The following is an 11,483-nucleotide window of genomic DNA, read 5'->3' as shown; positions in this document are numbered from 1 at the left end:
GCTGCCATCCGCACCGCCCTATGCCACACAGTGTGACTGCTGCCATCTGTACCGCCTTATGCCACACAGTGTGACTGCTGCCAGCTGCACTGCCTTACGCCACACAGTGTGACTGCTGCCATCCGCACTGCCTTATACCACACAGTGTGACCGCCTCCCTCCCACCTTCTTACTTCTCCCCTTCTCCAATTTTTTTTTTTTTTTTTTTTTTTAAGATGGAGTTTTGCTCTGTTGCCCAGGGTGGAGTGCAGTGGCACAGTCTTGGCTCACCACAATCTCTGCCTCCTGGGTTCAAGTGATTGTCCTGCCTCAGCCTCCAGAGTAGCTGGGACTACAGGCGTGTGCCACCATGCCTGGCTAATTTTTACATTTTTAGCAGAGACGGGGTTTCACGATGTTGGCCAGGCTGGTCTCGAACTCCTAACCTTGTGATCCAACCGCCTTGGCCTCCCAAAGTGCTAGATTACAGGTGTGACCCACCAAGCCTGGCCAGAGTCTCCGGCTCTTTTCTACACAATCAGCAGAATTACACTTTAAAATCATAAATCAAGTATCACTTTTCTGCCCAAAACTTACAAGGGTCTCCCATCCCCTATTCAGGCCCCACAAGGGCCCCTGGGCCTGGACTCCTACTGCCTCACCCTGCCCTCCCCTTCCCCCTTCTTTGTCACACTGGCCTTTGCAGTCCCTGCCCACTCAGAGCCTTTGCACTTTAGCAGAAAGTCTCCAAAGATATTTGCATGCGTCACCCCCAGATGTCCTTCAGGTATCTGTGTTGACATCGTCTGATCGGAGTCCTTCCTAGTCACACTATGAAACAGCAAGCCACCCCCATCCTTAGCATTCCCTCTCTCCTACCTCTGCTTCCTCTGCACAGTTCTGACCACTTGACCAATCATAAGTCACCCAATCAAAGCAGCCATCGATTGTGGCTATACACTATTCTATGTACCATGAAGGAAAATAAAAGTAGCAATTTATTTTTTATTTAATTTCTTTTAAAGATGGGGTTTCACCACATTGGTCAGGCTGGTCTTGAACTCCCGACCTCAGGTGATCCGCCCACCTTGGCCTCCAAAGTGCTTGGATTCCAGGCGTGAGCCACCATGCCCAGCCAAAGGTACCACTTTAAATGAAAACACTCCATCAAGTCAGGCACAGTGGCTCACTCCTGTAATCCCAAGACTCTGGGAGGGAGAGGTAGGAGGATCACTTGAGACCAGGAGTTTAAGATCTGCCTGGGCAAGATAGAGATATCCCACCTCTACCAAAAAATTTTTAAAAAATAGCCAGGCGAGGTGGCACACCTGTGGTTCCAGCTACATGGGAGACTGAGGCAGGAGGATCACTTGAGCCCAGGAAGTTGAGACTGAGTGAGCCGTGCTTCTGCCACTGCATTCCAGCCTGAGCGACAGAGTAAGACCCTGTCTCAAACAACAACAAAAGACACTCCATCAATTCTAACAGGAAACTCAATTTCAGATATATGAAAATATGGAGACGGTGTATCTTAGAATCAATGAATTGTGATATATACACAATGAAATGTAAGTGAGTGTGGGCAGGGATTTTGTTCTGCTCTTTGTCCTCAGCAACCCAAACAATTCTTGGCATAAAGCAATAGATTTCATAAGTATCTGTTGCATGAATGAATGTTCTAATCATGCAAACATAATACACTCAACACATGGTAATAAGCCAGGTACAGTGGCTCATGCCTGTAACCTTAGCGTTTCCAGTGGCCAAAGCAGAAGGACTGCCTGAAGCCAGGAGTTCAAGACCAGCCTGGGCAACATAGCAAGACCCCATCTCTAAAAAATTTTTTTTAAATTAGCTGGGTGTGATGTTGCATACCTGTGGTCTCAGCTACTTGGGAGACTAAGGCAGGAGGATGGCTTGAGCCCAGAAGTTTGAGGCTGTAGTGAGCCATAAGTGTGTCAAGGAACTCCAGCCTAGGTGACAGAGTAAGACCCTGTCTCTAATTTAAAAAAAAAAAAAAAAAAAAAAAAAGCTCCAACACTTCTATTATTAAACGCTGAAATAAAAGTGTTATACACACCTTTAAGAAAGACAGATTAGCAGTGCTTACTATAGCTCTTTTAGAATGTCTAGCAGGTTTCTCAAGTTTTTACTGGAAAAATCTCCCATAAAAAAAAATTTAGAGAAACAAATCAGACAATTATTTACCCACTTATTTTAATGCAGGGTCCTGGGTGGCTGGAGCCTATCCCGGCAGCTCAGGGTGCAAGGCAAGAACCAGGCTGGGGCCGGGCGCGGTGGCTCAAGCCTGTAATCCCAGCACTTTGGGAGGCCGAGGCGGGTGGATCACGAGGTCAAGAGATCGAGACCATCCTAGTCAACATGGTGAAACCCCGTCTCTACTGAAACTACAAAAAATTAGCTGGGCATGGTGGCGCGTGCCTGTAATCCCAGCTACTCAGGAGGCTGAGGCAGGAGAATTGCCTGAACCCAGGAGACGGAGGTTGCGGTGAGCTGAGATCGCGCCATTGCACTCCAGCCTGGGCAACAAGAGCAAAACTCCGTCCTAAAAAAAAAAAAAAAAAAAAAAAAGAACCAGGCTGGATAGGACAGGGTTCCACCAAAGGGCAACTCACACACCCACACTCACTCATGCTGGGACCAAGGAGACACCCCAATTCACCTAATGTGCACAAAGAATGTACACATCTTTGGGACGTGGAAGGAAAGTCAGGCAGATGTGGGGAGAACGTGCACACTCCACACATGGTGTTCCCAGCCAGGAATCACTTTTTCCCTCATCCATGTTATAATCAAACAATGCTATTTGAGGCCTTGCTATGTCAGAAAGGGAAGCAGCAGCCAGAATCCACTCTCTGAAAGCTGAAAGCAGAGACCAAAGGAATGGTGGATGCTTTGAGGGAAAGTCTCTTTCCTGGCGCCTGCACTATGCCAGCCTGAAGTCTGAGGATTTGTATTTTCTTCCTTTTTTTTTTTTTTAGACATGGTCTTGTTCTGTTGCACAGGCTGATCACACAGTGGTGCGATCTCAGCTCATTGCAACCTCTGCCTCCCAGGTTCAAGCAATTCTTGTGTATTTTTAGTAGAGATGAGGTTTCTCCATGTTGGCCAGGCTGGTCTCTAACTCCTGGTCTCAAGCGGTCCACCCACCTTGGCCTCCCAAATTGCTGGGTTACTACACCCAGCCTTATATTTCCTTTTTAATTTCCATACATATTCTGCTTATGCACTGAGAATCCATGAAAGCTGCTCTCAGGAGAAAGCTGACTATCTTGCCTCAGGAGCCTTCTCTGTGGGGTTCTTGCTGGGCAGTGGGAGCCGGGCTACTGTGAAGATCAGTAATGCTGCCTTCCCATCCATTACTACTGCCTCTGATACCTCAAGGCTGCCACCAATACAATGAGGGAGGGGGGATCAGCTCAGCCCAGAAGCCAGTAAATAAAACTAGAGGTTCTGCTGTTGGTTTAAAAACCAGAGCTGTGCCAGGTGCGGCGGCTTAAGCCTGTAATCCCAGCACTTTGGGAGGCTGAGGTGGGCGGATCACTTGAGGTCAGGAGTTCGAGACCAGTCTGGCCAACATGGTGAAATCCCATCTCTACTAAAAATACAGAAAATCATCCAGGCATGGTGGCGCACACCTGTAATGCCAGCTACTTGGGAGGCTGGGTGAGAATTGCTTGAACCCGCGAGGCAGAGGTTGCAGTGAGCTGAGATTGTGCCACCATACTCCTGCCTGGGTGACAAAGTGAGACTCCATCTCAAAAAATAATGGTGACAGTATTTTCAAGGGAATTAGGGTGCTGGAGAAACAGCAAGCCTGCCCTGCAGAAGTCTACAGCTAGAGTGTTCTCAACAACACTCGAACACCCTAAATGCCCAGCAACAGACGACCTGCACAGGGAGAAAACTGCCACACACAAAAATGCAGATGGACCTCACAGATGGAATGCTGAGCAAAAACAGCCAGGCACAAAAGAGCTCATATTGTATGACTCCATTTACATAAAGCTGGAAATAAGAGCCAATCCCTGGTGGGAGGATGTAAGAAGAAATGGTCTTCAGGAGACACTGCTGCTGGCAGAGGCACACGGTGCCCTGAGTCACACAGGTGCTCACTTTGGAAAAGGTGAATGGGCCTGAGATTATACGGCCTCATGCAGGTGCTGGCAGGCTCTACTCGGCCCCAAAGTTGAGGGGAATGTCCCAGCCTGCAGTTTGGGAACTGTCACTCTGGGAACTGCTTCCAAGGGGGGGACTCCACCCACCCAGTGCCAAGCCCTGTCTCACTCTGTTACTTGTCTACTGCTGCAAAAACAATTTTCACAAACTCAGCAGCTTAAAGCAGTATACATTTGTTACCCTACAGTTTTGCAGGTCACACAAGCAGGCCAGGCCAGCTGGGACCTCCACTCAGGGTAAGACAAAACTGCAACTATACGTCATCAGGCTGAGTTCTCATCTGAAGGCTCTGGGGAAAACCAGTTTTCAAACTCATTCAGATTCATGGCATAATCCAGTTCCCTGCAATTCCAGGACTGAGAACCCTGTGTGCTTCCTGGCTGTGAGCAGGGGCCACCCCCAGGGGCCACCTGAAACCTCAAGGCAGGCATAACACATCACATTTTTCTCACGCGTCTCATCTAAGCCTCTGTTCTCCAGCCAGATGGAGGAAGCTCTGCTTCCCAGGGCTTGTGTGGTTGGATCAGGCTCACCCAGACACCCTCGCTTTTCACCTCCCTGACTTGGGACTTGGACATCTGAAAGTCTCTTCACTGCAGTACCAGATGAATGTCTGAAAGAGTAACTGGAAGAAGGGGTGTGTATATTAGGTGCCAGGAATCTAAGAGGCCATCTCGGAAATCTGCCCTCCACACCCAGGCCAGGTAACAGGAATCCAAAACTACTGCCACTGCTCAGGGCACCATGAACTGCGCCCATGTAAGAGGCTGAACTGATCAATGTGTGTGTTCTACATCCACCACTGACCAGCTGTTCCCGTCTCTCTCCCTTTGCTCGGGCCTCCCTCTTCCCTGGGCACAATATCGAGACTAGGCTAATTAGTCACCTTATCACAGCCGCTACGTGCTCACATGAAAGGTGGAATCCCACATCTCTCACTTTAAACCAAAAACTAGAGATGATTAAGCTTAGTGAGGAAGGGATCTCTAAAACCCAGTCAGAAAGTCGGGCCTCCCGCACCAAACAGTCAAGGAGGAATGCAAAGGAAAAGCCACCGAAGGAAATTAAAGGAGCTACTCGAGTGAAGACACAAATGACAAGATAGTAAGACAGCCTTATCGCTGACGTGGAGGGAGTCTGAGTCGTCTGAAGAGACTAAAACAACGTTCCCTGACGGTTGGTGTGACTGGCAACCAAAGCTGAATACACAGCAGCAAGGTCCTAATCGTCCTCAGTTCTACGAAAGCTAAGACAGGTGAGGGAAGCTGCGGAAGAAAAGCAGAAAGCCAGCAGAGGTTGGTTCATGAGGTTTAAGGAAAGAAGCCACTTCCACACATAAAAGTGGAAGGTGGAGCCACAAAAGCCGTGGGAGAAACTGCGGCAAGCTCTCTAGATGCAGCTAGGATTGTTGACTAATAAAAAGATTTTCAACGTAGATGAAACAGCTTTCTATTGGAAGAAAATGGCATCTAGGACCGTTGTAGCTAGACAGAAGTCAATGTCTGGCTTCAAAGACTAAAAGGACAGAATGACTCTCTTGTTAGGGGCTAATGCAGCTGGTGACGTGAAACAAATGCTCATTTCCCATTCCAAAAATTCTAGGACCCTGAAGAATGATGCTAAATCTACTCTGTTATAGAAATGGAATGGCAAGGCCTGGATGATGGCGCATCTGTTTACAGCATGGTTTACTGAGTATTTTAGGCCCACTGATGAGACCTACTGCTCAGAAAAAAGACTCCATCCAAAACACTACCCGTAGACAGTGCTCCTGGTCACCTGAAAGCTCTGATGGAGACACACGGGGAGACTGATGTTCTGCCTGTGCCAACACAATATGCATTCCGCAGCCCATGGGTTGGGAGTTATTCCAACTTCGTCTTCTTATTTAAGAAAAATGTTTCACAAGGCTGTAGTTCCACAGATAATGATTCCTCTGATGGATCTGGGCAAAGTCAGTTGAAAACCTTCTAGAAAGAAGTCATCATTATAGATGCCATGAAGTACACTCATGATTCATGAGAGGAAGTCAAAATATCAACATTTTATATTTTGGAAAAACTCGATTCTAGCCCTCGAGGATCTCTGAGGGGTTGAGACTTTAGTGGAGAAAGCTACTGCAGATGTGGTGAAAACATCAAGAGAACTGGATTTAGAAGTGTAGCCTAAAGGTGTGACCGAACTGCTTCAATCTCATGATCAAACGTGAATGGATGAGGTGTTTCTGCTTTTTCTTTTTTTTTGATATGGAGTTTCATTCTTGTTCCCCACGCTGGAGTACAGTGGCACAACCTCGGCTCACTGCAACCTCTGCCTCCTGGGTTTAAATGATTCTCCTACCTCAGCCTCCTGAGTAGCCGAGATTACAAGCGCCCACTACCACACCCGGCTAATTTTTGTATTTTTTAGTAGAGATGGGGGTTTCACTAGGTTGGCCAGGCTGGTCTCAAACTCCTGACCTCAGATGATCCACCCACCTTAGCCTCCCAAAATGCTGGGATTACAGGCATGAGCCACTGTGCCTGGCTGAGGTGTTGCTTCTAAGAGATGAGCAAAGCAAGTAGTTTCTAGAGATGGAATCTGCTCCTGATGAAGATGCTGTGAACACTGTTGAAATGACAACAAAAGATTCTGAAGATTCCATAAACTTGGTTAATAAAACACAGGCAGGGTTTGAGAGGCTTGACTCCAATTCTGAAAGAAGTTCTACTGTGGGTAAAATACTAGCAAACAGCTTTGCATGCTGCAGAGAAATATGTTGTGAAAGCAAGATTCCATTGATGCAGCAAACTTTATTGTCCCATTTTAAGAAACTACCAGTCACACCAAACTTCAGCAACCACCACCCTCATCAGACACCAGCCAGCAAGAGAGGCAAGAGCCTCCACCAGCAAAATGATTACAACTTGCTTAAGGCTCAGACGATCTTTTTTTTTTTTTTTAGCAATAAAGTATCTTTAAATTAAGGTATTTACTTTTTTTTTAAGACATAATGCTACTGCATACTTAATACTGACCGCAGTGTAGCTTAACCAGAACTTTTATACACACTGGGAAACAAAAACACCCCTGCGACTTGGTTATTGTGCTATTCGTTTGTGTAGTGTCTGGACCCAAACCTGCTATATCTCCTAGGTTTGCCTGCATGTCCCACGTGTGGGATGAAAGGTCCAGAGGACACATGGGTGACCGCTGTGGTTCCCCAGCATTCCTGTTTCCTTCTTCCTTTAATGTTAGAAGCCCCGTCAAATTACTAATGAATGCCCCACAAATGACATTTCCTAGTGTCCCCTCAAGTCAGGTGACTTTGTGACCAAGATGAGAGGAGAAGGGAAGTGATGCGGGCATGCCGTCCACTCTCCTCTCCCCACAGTGCTGAAGAGGCAGGGCAGCCAGAGTCCCTGGAGGCCACCCCCACCTTTGAGAGAATAAGAGAACTCAAGTTTCTTATTTGAAACACGGTATTCTGAATCTGTGACAGCAATTTTAACCTACGTCTTAAATAATGCTAATACACAACCCAAATATTCAGATTCAATTCTCTTCATGATGATAAAAAAAAATTCAAACTGGGCCAGGTGTGGTGGTTCCTGTTGTAACACATAGAATTTGCTGCATAAAATATCACCTGAAAAAAAAAATCACCACCTGAGGCCACGGGCAATGGCTCACGCCTGTAATCCCAGCACTTTGGGAAAAGGAGGCGGGTGGATGGTGAGGTCAGGAATTTGAGACCAGCCTGGCCAATATAGTGAAACCCACCTCTACCAAAAACACAAAAGTTAGCCGGACGTGGTGGTGCGCACCTGTAGTCCCAGCTACTGGGGAGGTTGAGACAGAAGCTTGAACTCGGGAGGTGGAGGTTGCAGTGAGCCGAGATCGTGCCACTGTACTCCAGCCTGGGCGACAGAGCAAGACTCCTTCTCAAAACAAAAGCAAACAAAATCACCTGAAATTGTCTCAACTGCACATGTTGTGTAGCATCAGCAGCCGCAGCAGTGGCTCTGGGGTGTCTAGGGGCATCCCATTCGGCACTAGAAGCCCCCAGCTCTTAACACACACTGGTAAGGGGATATTCCAGCCTCGAGCTCCCGGCCAGTGTCACTGTGTGTCGCTTACAGCCTAAAGAAATAAACAGGAGGATACACCAAGCTTCACCCTCAGTAATAACAGAAAAAGCAGAGCCAGAGGGCAACCGAGTGGGACATGGACCAGAGACCCACCAACATCCAGCCTCCTTGCCCCGTGCCATCACCAAGGGGCCTGCTGTGCGCCACACGCTAGGGAGGAAGGACTTGTCTTCCTAGTGCTCCCCACGATGCCCTGGAGGTTCAGGGAGCTAACAAACTTAAGGCCAGAGAACCGGAGCCAGCTGCCAGCTGCCCCTGCCCCCACCAGGCCATTTGGCTTCTGCCCCCAGCATGCTGCTCAGGGCTCTGCCCAAAGGGCAACAACGAGCCCCGTGTCCTCTGCCGGGCCATCTTCCACGACCGTGAGGCAGCGCCGACAAGCTCGGCAGCTCCCTGAGCAGCTTCACACCAACTACCCCAGGCTGAGGCCCGCAACCAGGCGCTGCTCAGACCTTGAGAGTCCCTGGACCATGAAGTAGCCTGTGTGTGGAGGAGACAAGAAAGCCTTGACATCAGCACAGAGAACGCCCCTGGGATGCTTAAAGACTTAAAGGGGAAAGGGTGCCTTCAGGGAAAAGCAGGACCGCGCAGCCGCACCCCCCTTCCCATCTGGGAATTCTCCTCCAGGCGCAAGTCCTGTACTTAACTCATTCTGCGCACCACGTTGCCCTCCCCACTCCTACCCCAGCAGCACAGAAGGCGCCGGCGCTGCCTCTCCTCCAGCACCGAGAGGCCTCGAGGCCCCCGGGGGCAGAGGCAAGGTTCAGGCACCGCCACAGGAACGCCCACGCCAGTCCTGTGACACCCCAACCCCACGCAGGCCCGGCGGGCCCGAAGACTGCCGCACGGAAACTCGAGCCCGCGGCTCCACGGCCTGGGCTCAGGGCGGGGTGACGGGGCGCGAACCGGGGGTACCCACACGGCGCTCCGCAGGGAGAACACCCCAGGCTCGGGCCCGAGGGTGCTCGCCGGAGAGACGCTGCAGCCTCGCGGGGGCGGCCATGGCTGCGTCGGGGAGACCGGCTCGCCGAGGCCCGGCTCCTGACGCCCTTGCGGGGCTGGCCGCGGCCTGCGGACCCCGCCCGGCCCCTGAGCCAGCCGGGGCTGCGGCTAGAGCGCTGCCCGCCCCCGACCGGAACGCGCCACTCACCCGGCGCGGGCGGGGAGAGGGCGGCGCGAGCCCGACCCCGCAGCCGCTAACGGGACCTCGCGGGCGCGGGCCCCGCAGACCCGCCGACAAAGCCCGCACCGCCGCCAGCCCGCCGCGGCCGGAAGTCGCTCTAGGCCCCACCTGGGCAACTTCCGGCGGCGCTCTAGACACGGCGGGGAATCGGCTCCTCTCGGTAGTCCGGACATCCGGGCGGCGGCGGTCGGGACTCCCGGGAAGGGCGCGGGGCGTGCGGCGGGCGTGCGGCGGGCGTGGCCTCGGTCTGCGCGGAGAGGAACGCGGGCTACGAAACTCCGGTGTGGCGCTCGCGGCGAGGCCCGGCGGGCCCAGCGCCAGCCCCTCAGGAGGCGGGGACCCGGGGAAGTCAATACCGCGACAGCCCCACCTCGCCGCCCTCTGCGCCCCGGAGATGCGGGGAAGCGGCGCGCTGCGGGATTTTTTGGTTTCCGGGTGTTTTTGCAGACGGTCTCGCTCCGTCGCCCCGGCCGCAGCGCGTGGCGCGATCTCGGCCCGCTGCAGCCTTGACCTCCCGGGCTCCGGCGGTCCCCCGTCTCGGGCCCCGAAAGTGCCGGGGCGCAGGCGGCGCCGTGGGTGGGCTCGCTGATTCCCGGTGGACAGTACTCCTTGCTAGAGTGAGTCGCAGTCCGAAATAATTACATCACCCTGCCACCCCCCAAAAAAAATGACATTCGTATTTTGAGTTTTGTTTTTCCAGTTTTCTGCTAGCACCGAGGAAAATTTTTTACCTAGATAGATGGGATGGGGAGGAATTTTGTTCTTAGCAATGTCGCTCAATTTCTTTAGCTTCTTGTTTATATGCAAAAAATACACAGCAGTTTATCAGCAAGTGTACTTGGTGACCTGTCCGTTGACCGCTTGAATGGGCCCTTTTTAAATTTTGATGGAAGCAGGGCCTGGCGCGGTGGCTCACGCCTGTAATCCCAGCACTTTGGGAGGCCGAGGCAGGCGGATCGCCTGAGGTGGGAGTTCGAGGCCAGCCTGGCCATCATGGAGAAACCCCGTCTCTACTGAAAAGAAAAAAAGAAAGCTCCGTGAGGTCAGGGACCCCATCTCATTCCATGTCTAGCCCAGCGCCTGGCGCATGTGGGCCTCAGCAACTGAGGAGGAAGCTGTGATGACAGGCCCAGGGAGACTGAGGCAGGAGAATCGCTTGAAGCCGGGAGGCGGAGGTTGCCGTGACCTGAGATCGCGCCGTTGCACTCCAGCCTGGGCAACAGAGGGAGACTGTCTCAAAAAATAAAATTAATTAATTTAAAAGGCCAGGCACAGTGGATCACACCTGGAATCCCATAACCTTGGGCGGCCGAGGCGGGCGGTTCATCTGAGATTGGGAGCTCGAGACCACCCTGACCAACATGGAGAAACCCCGTCTCTACTTAAAAAAAAAAAAAAATTAGCCAGGTGTGGTGGCGCATGCCTGTAATCCCAGCTACTGGGGATGCTGAGGCAGGGGAATTGTTTGAACCTGAGAGGCAGAGGTGGTGGTGAGCCGAGATCACGCAATTGCACTGCAGCCTGGGCAACAAGAGTGAAAGTTTGTCTCAAAAAAACAAAACAAAACAAAAATTTGATGGAAGGAAACAAAGAATTAGAAGTAACCTAAAGTGCAAAAACGACATCAGGTCTTTCCCAGCCAATAAATTCACCGACTTTCTTAAAATCAACTGCATAGTTTTGAATTGTCTCTTTGGTAAGGAGGACAGTCCAGGTACCAGGGTGAACAAAGGAAGAGAAGCAACGTGGAAGAAGGAGCAATGGCCAAGGGGGACACATTAGGCGTGTGCCCTCATCCAAGGACCTTCTCTGAGAATTCCAGGGCAGAGTCCATGTGGAAGTCCTGCTGTGATTCTCCAGGGGCTACCCAACTCTCGGAAAGGCTTCTCTGTTCCAGGGGTGTGTGTGAAAGCCCTGCACTGAGCGACCCCACCTTTCATCCAGACCCAGAGACCTCGGCTGCTGCAACCCTGTTGCCAGCTTACCCTCAC

At 51.3% G+C, this 11,483-nt stretch overlaps 1 protein-coding gene and 1 non-coding gene across 5 annotated transcripts in view; one reads left to right on the top strand and one right to left on the bottom strand.

Annotated features, from left to right (window-relative positions):
• ZNF623 (zinc finger protein 623) overlaps positions 1–9,598 on the bottom strand; it is a 13,263-nt gene extending 3,665 nt beyond the window's left edge. The window contains exon 1 of one of the 4 annotated variants that reach the window (XM_032255343.1): positions 9,460–9,598. The gene's annotated coding sequence lies outside the window, so the exon portion shown is untranslated. The other 3 variants (XM_032255350.1, XM_032255355.1, XM_032255334.1) reach the window with 3 other exon arrangements.
• On the top strand, positions 2,083–2,145 carry LOC116536082. Its single transcript, XR_004262474.1, has one exon. It is a non-coding gene; the product is annotated as a U7 small nuclear RNA (small nuclear RNA).
• Positions 9,599–11,483: the final 1,885 nt, after the last annotated feature.

The sequence above is a fragment of the Sapajus apella genome, unplaced genomic scaffold (assembly GCF_009761245.1).
Source record: "Sapajus apella isolate SASKATOON/1434 unplaced genomic scaffold, GSC_monkey_1.0 scaffold3, whole genome shotgun sequence".
Taxonomy (NCBI): Eukaryota; Metazoa; Chordata; class Mammalia; order Primates; family Cebidae; genus Sapajus; species Sapajus apella.
This window is presented reverse-complemented; position numbering and strand designations above follow the sequence as displayed.